Source organism: Seriola dumerili, unplaced genomic scaffold (assembly GCF_002260705.1).
Source record: "Seriola dumerili isolate Sdu_G_001 unplaced genomic scaffold, Sdu_1.0 BDQW01000068.1, whole genome shotgun sequence".
Taxonomy (NCBI): Eukaryota; Metazoa; Chordata; class Actinopteri; order Carangiformes; family Carangidae; genus Seriola; species Seriola dumerili.
Genome location: NW_019174323.1, coordinates 9,042,452 through 9,056,089, shown reverse-complemented (window position 1 = coordinate 9,056,089; position 13,638 = coordinate 9,042,452).

Genomic DNA, 13,638 nt, shown 5'->3' with positions numbered 1-13,638 from the left:
TATTAACTGTATTTTTAATTTGACTATTCAATGCCAAAACATGGCAAGTGTTCAGGGTTCCTCGAGATTTGTATTGTTGCTGGAATTGTTTAAAAAAAAACAAAAAAAAAACAAACTCTAAAATCACCACGGGAGACTAAACCCTCGTTTAGATGTACTTCAAAAACATATAGAGACTTAACATCTCAAATTATAGTGTACATATTGTCATTATAAAGCTGTGAAGACAGACAAACAGCACTGACTGGACAATATCATGCACATTTGAATGTCTTGCAATCAAACTTTTTCAGTCCTTATTTCCATCTCCCACATGTCTGTTCATACCACATGTCAGAAATAGGGAAAGACTGGTCACTGGAGTCAGGAGTCACTCCACTTTTTAATTTGGCAAATGTGGCGTATAAATTTTAATTTGTTGCTTTAATCAGTTGAATCAACTGGAATGACCCTGAGCCTGATTGCCAGCGTCTTTCTGTCTTTCCGTTTTTCTGGCATACTCTGAAGGTCACGACTGTATGGAAAGTGGCAGGACTCAACATGGAGGGACGGACTTCCAGTTTTTAAGTTCTGTGGTGGTGGTTTGGCTGTTAAAATCTTGTAAAAGTTCAGTGAGTTAAGTAAATGGGAATTCATCCGTAATTATTATAAGTAAAATATTAGTGGTAAGAAAATGGAGAATATGTGAAAATATGTGGGTTTTGAAAGGTAGAGGAACATTCTGATCACGCATGTTTTCTACATTCCTTTAACATACCATGAAATATTGGACAGTCAGTTAGCATAAATAATATAATATTGAGTTGCATTGCTTAGCTGTGAAAAAGAAGCTGAAATACTCACTTCATTTTGCTTCTAGTTTAAAATGTGAATATTGCCTGTGGTGATCATGTTTTGTGCATGTTGCTAGGGGAGTTGTCAAATAGCATAAACACACTTAGCATAAAACAGATACACAAGAATACCACAAACTGCCTTTATGAAGTTGGTGAGGTGTATACAGTCCGTGTGGCAGGAACACACTTTGGGGTGAAACTACTCTGCGTTCCTCTCCAAGGGGAAAGGTTTAAAAAACATTTAATTAGGCTTTTGGCATGGCTTCACTTTTAGCCTGGAGGTGTTGGAGGGGGTTTTACAGACTTCATCCCTATTAGAGCCTCGCAGATTAAACATTCATGAGAGCAATCAGCAGACCCTATGTGTTCTCTCCTGCTGTACAACTTCATCTGTAGTTTGTGTGTAGCGTCATGTTCCGGCAGCTCTACGCTATTGAATGCTGCCCTTTTTTTAGTGTCCACACTATATCATACTCTCACCTTCTCGCGCTGATGCAATAGTGAACTTGCCTGTGAAACATAGGACATCGAGTTTTTTTTTTTTGAGCGTGTGTCATTTTATTAAAACTGGTGTGTGTATGGTGAGTCTTTAACTCCTTCTCTTCGGTGGTGCCCAGAGCCGGCCTAGAGAGGTGTCGTACGGGTAGGATGGCGCAGGAAGGCGGAGGAGGTTTGAGGAAGAAGGGTGGGATGGTGTTGTGGGGTGGGGGTGAGGTGGAGTTGGGGTGGGTAGGGTGGGGGGCAACAGATGGTATGTCCACGCTGCGAGGGTACGTCGGCTGCCACGATTTGTCGGCGTGGGGGGTTGGGGGGGGGGGGTTGGTGGAGTAGGCGGCAAGAGTAAATGGGGGTGGGAGGGGGGACTTTTCCCCACAGTGCCAGCAGGGATGACGAGGAGGGGGACTAGCTGCACGAGAGTGTGTTTGTATGTTTTTGTATTAGCGTGCCTGCGTCTGTGTGTGTGTGTGTGTGTGTGTGTGTGTGTGTGTGTGTGTGTGTGTGTGTGTGTGTGCGAAGGAAGAGCCATACTCTTCAGACTTCAGTTTCTCATCGAGTGAGGTGAGAGGCCCTTGCTCCAGTGCTTCATGCCCACTCAGTGTCTGTCTGTCTGTGGATTTCCAACGTTGGAGGAGAGAGTGATGACTCCCCCACGCGCCAGTACACAGCTAGTTCACGGGCATAAAGGCTGTATGAAGATGATGCCGGAATTACTCGTAACCCAGTTGTTGTGATGAACTACAAATTGTGATCCTCACGTCAGACGCCATAAATCAGCCTCGAGCAAAACGGCCATATGTGAGGGGAATTTAATAGCTCTCGTTTGATTTTTGCGCTTTCTTGACCAAGGCTGTATTTCATGCACCGAAAGCTGCTGAGCCAAGGGTAGAAAAATGGAAACTTACCCTCGGTATCCTGCATCCCTCCCCATCATCAGTCCCACCCTCCTCGTCTCCCCGCTTCTACCTATGCATGCACAGACGGCACACATGCTCACACACATGCACACACCAACCCCCAGTCATAGTGGCTGCCTGTAAACACACCAGCTTCAGTGGTATATATGGTGCTGCCTATTGAACAGATGTTGTGGAATTTAAGATGCAAATGCACCCCACCACCACCACCACCACCCCCCTATCTAACACACACACACACATACACACACACAACCACACACACACACACACACACACACACACACACACACACACACACAAACCTTCACCGTCTCCCTCCCCCCCAGCTGGCCCTGCCATGAACGTGCCATGTGGCGCTCCATTCCCCCTGGCACTCCGACTCTGGCTGTGCCAACTCTGCCGCGTCTGGCCGCCGCCAACTGGAAAGACCAAGAAAACAGCAGACTCAAAGTGGACTGTTTCTTTGTGTGTCTGGAAGTGTGTGTGTGTGTGTGTGTGTGTGTGTGCGTCTGTGTACCTACAGAAGTACAAGGCTTGAACTGTCAGTCATGGCAACAGTTATTTATTTAGAAGTGAAGAGACAATAATTTCACATTAGGTCTTTCTGTGTGAAAAATTACTCAAATGTCCAGTACATATAGGTGGGATATGGATATGTGTGTGTGTGTGTGTGTGTGTGTGTGTGTGTGTGCGTCTACATCTAATGAGTTAGTGTGCCTTTTGTATGCCTGTGCAGGTGTACAGTGTATGCAGCGTGTGTGCAGCATGTCACACTGTCAGTCCGTGCATGCCGGTTTGTGAATTCACATGGGAATGTCGGTGGAATTCCTGTTACCATGGAGATGTCCAAGCTCATCTGTAATAAAATTTCAACTTGAGAGAGATTAATTCAGGGGAAAGTGTTGATTTATTCATCCTGGTGGATACAGATGCACTTCCTCATTCGCTCTGATGTTTGACTGTGATGGCTGCCCATTCACTGACTGGTTTTCATTTTTCAAACCATGTCACTCTTGAAACTAACTGCTGTGCTTTTCTATCTTCCGCGCAGGATACGTTAAAGGATAAATCTGGTGATATTTTTGTTACAGTATCAAACGACCCTGCTAACAAGTATTTCCTGTGTAGCCTGATGTTGGTGGAGCAACAAGCCTCCATTGTTATCCAAAAAATGATTAAAAACACAAGTGAGCTTCACTGTTGCACTGGTTGATTGTGCCTTCGTGACAAAGAAGATGGGCATTGTAGTTTAGTCGATCCCCTTTACACTGTCCTGCTGTTCACTAGAACACCAAATGTGTATTTATTTGCAGCTGAAAACAGCCCCCAACACATTTTACTCCTATTTGAGTAAGGTTTGCTAAAAACTACAGTGCCCAGCTGTTTTAGGTAATTACAGGGCCTTATTTAAAAATGAAAAGTGTACATTTATGACCCATTTTTAAAATTTTACATCATATGTAGGACCCAATGGGCTTGGGGCTGTGAGCCACAGAGAGGGAAGGGAAGAGAGAAAATATTGGACTCATGTGTTGTTGATTTCGGTCTCTTCATAGGATTTGTTGACTGTGAGAGGGATATGAAATATCACCAGCCTCATCCTTAAAATACATCAATATTCACCAGAAGGTAGTAACATTCAAATCATTATTTTTCAAAAGAAGTTCTTTATATGAATGTACATTAGTTCCTGGTGCTCGGAATGAAGCTATTCTTTGAGCTGCCTCCTTAAGAGTTTTTGAGTTACGGTCAGCTCCTGAAGTTAAACTTACATTACACTGATGACATGTGACAATCCAATATGTCATCATATCATGTCGCATATTACACAACATACAGAAACATGTATTTTCATTGGATCAAGAGAAGATGATACATCACCTGTCCTGTGCTACTGTTTATGTTTGTATACACGTATTGATGCATTCGTGTGTGCATATGCATGAGCATGTGTTCAATATCAGCATGTCTCTATGCGACCCTCAAGTCTCCCTTTCATTTAATGGATGAATCCCCGGTCCTCCCTTTCCTCTCATGTGGTGATAGGAAGTGAGAGCTCCTCTCCTCATTCCTCTTCTGATAATCTCTTTTAATCTGATAAAGCAGTTGCGGGCTGCTATGTCAATACCTCATCTCGAGGCTGCCACCGGGACACACACTCCATTTTGTTTACTTCTTCTTAGCATCCAAGGAGCAATCGAGGGAGATGGATCGGCAGACAAAAAGAGGAAGAGGGAGACAGGCCGAGCATAAGGAGGAGAGAGAGAAGTGAAAGAAGGGGAGAGAGCGGAGAAGTGGGCGCAAGACTCATGGGAAACGGTTGCAAGGATGAGAAAGGCAGTGACATATAGATTTGACTTCTGTTAAACAACATGAAAGAGCTGAGATTATGTTAATAAAGGTCAACAATACCAACTAATTATCATGACATGATTGCCAGTCGTTAGTCATTTGCTCCTCTACATAATACATACAGCTTGAATTACGAATTAGGCTTTGTTTTACTCATCCTAATCAGAATAAAAATGATTATTTACAGCATTTAGCAGAATGCAGAATGCCGTACATCTACACGTAGGATTATGTAACCATTTTTTTTATCATATTATGATTTGTTTCATGCAGAGGCAAAACACACAACACTTCTCTAGCCTTCACATACAGTAACACACTGTCAAAAGACACTGAACTCTGACTTATGTCAGACTGGCTTACAGAAATATTAGCTTAAGACACAAAATAATAAAACTGTAAATCACAAACTCAACATGTATTTCCAACCATGTATTAACAGGATTAGCAGAACTGCATTATTGTTAATTACTTCACCACAGCTAGAACCTGTATGACAGCCTGTACAGTATCTGTTTCTGAGAGGAAAGAGCAGATTGTTGGATATACATGGTGACATGGTTACAGTTACAGTTAGTATTCATAGTAAAACCCCATAAATGTAGATTTGAATAATAAGCTCTTCTATTTTTCCTGTTTCTGTGTAGCCTACTATTTACAGTAATGTGCTATAATAGGCATGTATCTTAATGTATTAGAGACAAATGCAGAATAGATGCCACAGTGTCTACGGGTTTGATATCCTCAGAGTCAGTGCAGAAGGAGAAGGAGATACAGAATTAAAATCATAATGTGTAATTTTTCCACATTAAAATGTCTAAAAATGACTATGGCCTATGTTATCCATTTTTTTTAGTTCAGTACTTACATTAGCCCAATTGTTTCAAGCTATTTTCAGAACCAGAGAAATTTTATGTGAAAATATGATTTAATCATGGTAACAGTATGCGTCATTACTTTTACTTTCACTGATACTCTAAATATATGAAGTGCTTTTACTGTGAAACTGTGAGTACAGGAAGTACATTTACTGTGAAACTGTAACTACAGGAAGTGCTTTTGCCGTGACGCAATTGACGCGTATTGTTGAACTTTTGGAGTATTTTTACCCTGTGTTAGTGGTACTTTTACGTCAATAAAAGTTTACAAAAAAGAAAATTAAAAAAAAAAAAAATCATTTGGTCTCCTGTAAATGACATCATATCCTCTATGCGCACGGGTCGGCGTTGTGGTTGCCTGCCAGATGCTCCGAATTGACTTTCATCAGATTTTAAGATACATACACTTTTTACACCTTAGTCCCTTTCAACTGTGTATTTTAACCAGATGAGGGAGTTTACTTTCATTTTTCGGACGTCTGGATCTTGAGTTATCCGAAAAAAGAGCCAGGCAAATATTAGGCAGCTTAGCTCCCAGCTGCTGGAGACGTCCTGTCCTGTGTCTGCGAAGAGCAGCGAAATCGATTTTTTAAGTTTAACTGCTTTATTCGTTTACCGGTTTTCATCCCCTGGTCCGTTTGTTATAGAGAGGAGGACAATTCTGCGGATAATTCAGCTGCCGATGAAAACCTGCCGAATGTCCGGTTCATAACTTACCAAAGAGAAAGGTAAGCAGTCTCAGTTTGCAGCTACTCCCTGTCCGCTGATTGGCAAATCACTGATTTTTAGAGTGAAACTGCTTTATGGGTGTTTCTATCGGTTTTAATCCCCTGGTCCGTTTGTTGTGGAGAGGAGGACACCCTGTGGGTCATTCGGCTGCTGGTAGAAAACCTCCTGAATGTGGGGTTCGTTAATTATCAGAGAAACAATCAAAACAAAGGTTAGCAGCAATCTCAGCTCCCAACTCTTCCCTGAGGTCTCCTGTTGGCGTACAGCGCCGGCGAAACACCGACTTTAATTGTGAAATTGCTTCATTCAGTGTTTTTAACGGTTATAATCACCGGGTCTGTTTGATTTCCTGAATTTCCAGCTGACACTCAAGGAATCCAAACCAGGAGAAGCTTACCAACTCTTTCTTACTGTATTTTGCCATTGTTTAGATTAAGAGACCCCTAGTGGCAGAAGTTACATATGTGCCTTAACAACAAAATTATTTCAATTTGAAATTAAAAAATGAGTCCCAACATTTTATGTGCACAATTTATCATTTGGATACAAGAAGATATTATTTCTCTCTTTTTTCTTTTCTTTTTCTTTTTTTTTGAGTTGAGTTTATAAACCTCTTCTTAATCAAGTCTAACCCTAACCTTAACTTGAATTACATTCTTTGTGATGGATAATTGGTAAACATCATTTTAGGATTTAAGATGTGATGCTGTCATGTCTTGTGGACTGTATTTGAGCACAAAGATGCAGTGAACTTTGTATTGACTTCAGCCCTTGGAGTTGTTGTTAAAGTTGAGTAAAGTTGAGCAATAATAAAAATACAAAACTAAAAACTAGCTTTCTAGAAATCTCCTAAATAAATCATGACTTTTTATCAACTAAAAAACCTAGAACACCAAGACTGATGTTAGAGTAAAGGAACAAAGCAGACAGCCTGTTACTGTGATATTACATAAAATATGTGAATGTGTAAAGACATTGTGTCAGACCTCAGATTCTTCTAAAATAAATACAGGAGCTTCTATAATACGAATCACCTTTTCTAAATTAACATCATTACTAACAAATGTCATATACAGTACGCACACAAAACAAAATACACACATGGACAAATGCACACTTAGAGGTCAGACCTGCACAAAGTCGAAACCTGTGGGTGGCTGCTAAGTCAAGGCCAGTGACTAAAGAGATGTGTGCGTATGTGTATGTGTGTGTGTGTGTTGCGAGCATCTGCATGTGTGAGACTGTGGCCGTCTCTGTATGTGTGAGAGAGAGTTTAAATTCAGCGACAGCTGTTCATTAGTCCATTACAACCCCACACTGCTGATTCCTCAAAGCAGCACACACCAGCAGAAAGACACACTGGTGATGGCATGAGCTCTACAGGAAGGTATGAGACATATTCAGTAGATGCAGAAAAACAGTCAGTTATTTTCAATTTGTTAGTCTTTATTTAGATTTTCTATTTTATAGAAGTCTATTTATAAAAGCGACCGCCTGGTGCTTTGCTGGTGACTGCAATCTAACATTCAGTGGCCAAACGGTAATATTGCAATCTTGATTTTCTTTAATTCTTCTTTCTTATCTTTATCTTCATTTTGGTTTATTTTCATTTTTAGCAGCGTTTTCTCTTTGTGTCTCTGCTCACCCTTGATTGGGAGCTGTTACTGACCAAATCATATGCTATGACTTTAGAAAAAACACTTTTATGCATCAGTAGATTTTTCCCATGAAAGATTGTCTTGTTCCAACTGAATATATCCCACTAGTTTCTCCTCTGTGACTGGGACATCGTGGAAACATGTGGACAGCGGCCAGCATGGGTGTATTTCCCTGAATTTTACATGAAACCTACACATCTGGCACATATGTTTTTTACAGTACCTACAATCAGGTCTTTTGTAGTTGCACTTGCATGTTCTGATATGTGGAAATGTTCTACTTTCACTACACTGGAAAAAGAAAATCTGATTTTGAAGTATATGCTGCTTTAAATTTTCACATTCTCGTCTTCATTTTCCTTACTTACTTCTCAGTCAAATTCCTATGAGGAAACTCCCCTGAGACTTGGAGCATAAAGACACACCTGTGAACAAGTACTTAACTTTTTTGTTGCTTCTCCGTTTTGCTCCATATTTGAAAATCATTGGCTTGAAACATGTTGACAGCTAACAGCAGCAACGAAGCATTTACAGTGGAGTGTAAACTCCTTTTGATTTTGTGTACGCCAGTGAAATTTTTGCACCTGGGCAGAAGATCTTTACTCATGGCCACCAGGTAACTTCTCTAATATCTAAACTATCACCTCAATCACCTTTTAAGCTTCTGTGAGAACAGACCTGTCTATACCACCATATATGTCATGATACACCCCCGCTCAGTGAGCCTGGAGATCTACTCCTCTGTTTTATAAATCCAACAATTATATGGCAACTATTTCATATTATGCAGCACCATTTCATGGCTGCATCACAGACACTTCCAGACCTGAGTTAGTCTTGTTCTGTAAATAAAACCCCACTTTTTTTCCCACCTGATGTCCGCTCGGTTAACATCAGGCCCTGTTATTACATGTTAAATACCTATGGGAAAAAAAACTGGACCAGCTGTTTTTCCTCAACCTCCAAGTTGACCTGCATCAGTATGTGGCAAAAAGTCTCTTAACTACACCAGGCTTGAAAAAGTGACGGGTCTCTGTATGTCAAAGCTTTCTCTCAGATAGAAACATTTGCACTGGTGGGAACCAGGAATCTGTGTGTCTTGGATGAGGCTTGTTTATGTGTGTGTGAAAGGGAACGTGTGTATGTGTGTGTGTGTGTGTGTGTGTGTGTGTGTGTGTGTGTGTGTGTGTGTGTGCGCGCATGTGGGTGACCAGCGATAAAGAAGCTAGGCGAGGGTGTGATGTACTTTAAGAAGTTGAACGTGTTAGATTGAAGTGACCATGTTCCATGAGTGAGAAAAACTGGCGGGAAGAAAGTAAAGAGATGAGAAAGGTGAGGAAAAAAAGTGATATGCTGGGAGGGGAAAGTGAAAAAAAAAAAAAAGTGATGAGTGTGTGATTAAAGAAAAGAGGGAGTTTAGTGTAAGTTTGTGTGTGGGATGAATCAGAGACAGTGAAGATGGGTAAAAGGGCAGTGAGAGGAGGGAGGAGGGAAGAGGGGGGGGGGGGCAAAAAGAAGCAAACATGCCAGAGAAGAAGTGGAGACAGAGGGAAAGAGAGGAGAAAGGAGCAGAGGAGCGAGGGCAATGAGCTGGATTGAATACCATCTGACAGGTCCAGCTGGGAGTTTGCCCACCCCGCAGCACCGCAAAACCCCTCAATATGGAGGCCAATTACTGCTGCCCGCGTGACCGTGGCATGGCAGCATCAGAGATGCAACCCTCCTCCTCGCCTCTCCTTTCCCTTTTCCTCTACCCCCTCCCTCACCCCCATTTCCTCACACACCCCCCCACCCCCCAAAAAAATAAATAAAAAACACTCCCACCATCTGTGCAGAGTGACAACAACCTCTATACCCTACCATGCACAACACAGACTGTATACTGCACACACACTTGGGGCAAACACACACATCAAACATGACAAATCCTCACTCATGGGCTCTGTGTGCTGTTATACTCGACAGCAAGTCTGTGAGTGGTTTGGTTTCCGCGTGTGTGTGTGTGTGTGTCTGTGTGTGTGCGCGCGTGCATCTTTTATGACCCCAAAAAAACATAGTTACCTAGTTACTGTCACACCTTCTGCATGTATGTAACACAAAGACAGTAAGCCGCAAGCACAGATGGACATTCAGGTAGTAGGCTACCCAATCACACACACGCACAGATGCATACACGCACACACCACCACCATTGTTCCACAGATGCAGGGGAATTTCACCCCCTATGCCAGCTTCATCTCTTTTAACAGAGCTGGGCGTGGCGCTCAGGCTGGCAGGGTGGTAATGGTGGGAGGGTGCAAGGTGGGTGAGCATGATGCAGTGGCACCCGGTGCCCACTGTGGTGGAGGTGACTCCCAAATTTAGCTCCATGTGCAGCCAGACAAGCTTGTCTAAATGGTGTTTTTTGTTTTTGTGCCCTCTCCTCTGCTGGTGTGTGGAAAAGAAGGGGAGTAAGTGACAAATAGAACATGTTGCATATGCATCACAGAGCTCTCTTCTGTCACACACACACACACACACACACACACACACACACACACACACACACACACACTGCAGGGATATTATCACTCATCTTTTAATATTTAAATGGCTATTTTGAGGCTGGTTTATTTCCGCTTTCCGCCTGTCACTGCCCTCTCCCGCACAACAAACCACTCTATGTTATAATTATGACACTGATTAGTCCAATGAAATATTTTTCGAGATTAATCCCACAATAATGAATCCAATAAATGTTTACCTAATCTGATAAATGGGAGTAAAACTCTCCAGATGGAGATTTATGTACAGTAGGCCTGGGCCTACTTTGTGTTGTGTTTGCTGTGCTGCGGCTGCAATTTCAGCGGATCAGCTGATCGTTTTTAAAGCAGTTCAGATGAGCTCTTTGCGGGATTATTTCATCACAGTAATTGCATGGAATTTTATAAACACTCATTTGAACAATTAATCTTGAACAGGATTCCAGATAATTGATTTTATGGACTTTAGTCGGGTCAGTTAAGCCCATTTGTCATAGATATTTAAAATAACCATTACAATATACAACGATATCAGCCCTGTTGGACAGTGGCGCCGTTTTATTGATGAAAACGCATCAAAATAAGGGACTTAATCATATTTTTTATAAATAATTCGTTCAGTCCGAAACCCATACATTTCTTAAAAGGTTAATTGGCCAATATATGTTCGTGTAATAGCCTAATACAATTCATAATAATAATTATTATAGTAATAGCAATAATAATAATAGATGTTTGTTTAAAACAGTATTTTCTAAGTGAAGCGTGAAGGTGAATTTTACCGGTTAAAAGTCACACTCTGTTTGAAAGGCTGCTGCAGGAGCTACTACCAGCATTTTAAAAGCCCCTCTTTAACCCTGTGGAAATGTCCGATTAGTTCAATGCGTCGGTTTCTCTGCAGTCCCCTGCACAAGTGCTTGACCGCGCGAACGTGTCTCTTTTTGTTCGGGGCCGCGCGCGTGGACACTCAGCCTCCTTTACCGGCGGAGAATAATGAACAGATGCTGAGTGAATTAGGAAAGAAATACTGGGTCCCTCCCACAAGGGCCACTTTGGCAGGGGCCGCCTGGCTGCCACGTGGCGCAGCTGGCACCGGGGTTGGTGATGGTGGGCTTTACTGGTCTCTGGCGTTACTGGTGCTCAGACATTTAGCGACTTGGCACCGCGCTGCGCCATCAAATCCTCTGCCAGCCGCCACCCCTCCTCACTAAAAACTCCACAGGCTAAGTGAGAGGTTAGAGCCGAAAATAAAATCAGAAATGTGTCTCTCACCTTGCCCTCCGAGGCCTGCCCTTCACCCGGGACAGGAGACTAAAGTAGACTAATCCCCACCCGGAAGACTGTTCTCCGTTTTAGGAATAATATAGTTTTTATTTATAGACTATTCTGTCCTATACAAAACACAGGCTCGCTTTTAGGCATTCGACCACTCATACAAGTGTTTGAGGATTTTTCGTTTGCGATTACTGACAATCTTTTTTCTTTTTTTTTTTTCCATGTAAAATCTGTCCACCTGAGAGGGAAATGTCAAACCTTGGACAAGACTTCAATTTTACTGAACCAAAGTGTTGTATGAGAGGCTCATACAATTTTGTTTACAGTACAAAGAGATTAGTAATTGTCTCTAAATTATTAATTATTTTTAAATTGGGATATAATATCTATTCAAGATTATTTTTTAAAGCGCCCTAACTTAATTTTCTCTTTGCATTTATCCACCTATAACAGAGGGGGGGGCGGTTTTAACAAAAAAAAAATGTGTGGGCTCTGTGTATCTTTTAATATGAAATGATGAGAGATGCTGTCAGTGCTACAGAAAAGTAAACCCCTTATTTTAGAAGAGTCTTTCAGAAAAAAAAGAAAACAGGTCCTATATAAAAAGCAGCTTTGTGTTTGTTTGTCTTTGGTGATTATAAAAAATGGCAGCCTTTCCAATCATTACATCAGCCTTTCGAATTTATCATCTGTGGTGAGAGGTGTGAGTGTGTTTGTATGTGCACATGTCTGTGTGTGTGTGTGTGTGTGTGTGTGTGTGTTTGTCCATGATGCCATCCCTGGGCTTCTTCATTTCAAACCAACGGGCCATTGATTCACCTGATTTTGCACCTGCAGCTCTTCCACTGATGGGATGAGTCAGATGGGCCTTTTTGGCAAAAATGAAATCAAATTAAAAACGTTAAAAAAAAATTTATATATATATATATATATATATATATATTCTAAAATTATTAAACGGGATATCTTTATCTTTTCATGTAAGAATTTGCTGACAACTCTCCTGCTCTGTTTTCTCCTGCATGGGTCAGCGTTGGATGGGACAGTTTCCACCCTGCAGTGCCCGGTGCTGATTTCCCCTGGATGTCTGCAACAACATATGGGACCCAGGGCAGTGGTCCAAAGATGGTACTGAGCTCCACTATTGATTTGAGAAATGTGACCTAGCCTACATAAACTCAAATGATCAGACAGTCACTGTAAATACTAGAAACATGCCTTTCTTGCCATTTTGAGCAGCCTGTGTTTCATATTTTCAGGTTATTGTCTCTGCAGTGAAAAGAGGGTTTTGAAACAGAGCTGTAAAAAAATTTGATAGGACAAAAAACAAAAAAAAAGAGTTCATAAATATCCTATTTTAATGTATTCTTGGGGAATTATGTGACTTTAAGTATAATTGTATTATTTAACTCACCTGCTGTGACCACGCTCAGCTCCACCTTCACTGTGCTGGAGACACACACTCTCATCTAAAACTGCACTTTATTTGTACAGTATATCAAGTGTTGGCACTTTGTCTGTCTCATGGCTCTGGGTGACTGCGGCCTTTTGCTCACTATCTAGCGTATCATGTGTGTATCTGAAGCTCAGAGTCAAAAACACATGGTAAAGTGTCTTATTGCTTTTGAAAGGGGTTTAAGCCCCTGTTGGTTTCAGAGAGCTCATTCTAGCTTAAAATGGTTTCCTGTGCTGGTCAGTAACTGCTACATTCGTTTCGTTGAGCCCGTGTTGTGTTAAAACGAGAAAAATAAACATAAAAATAGCTCAATTAGCCTAATTAATGGCAGTTCACATTACAAATAACATTACTTTACATGAATATATAGGCTTTACGTTGCAGGTTTTTATAGAGCAGGCCTATTTATTCTCGCTTGTTGCTGTAAATAACCAACGGTTTCCAGATCAGGTCCAGATGAATAATATGCACAGCATCTCAATCTCACTAACTCAGTCATTTAAACCAAGGTGAG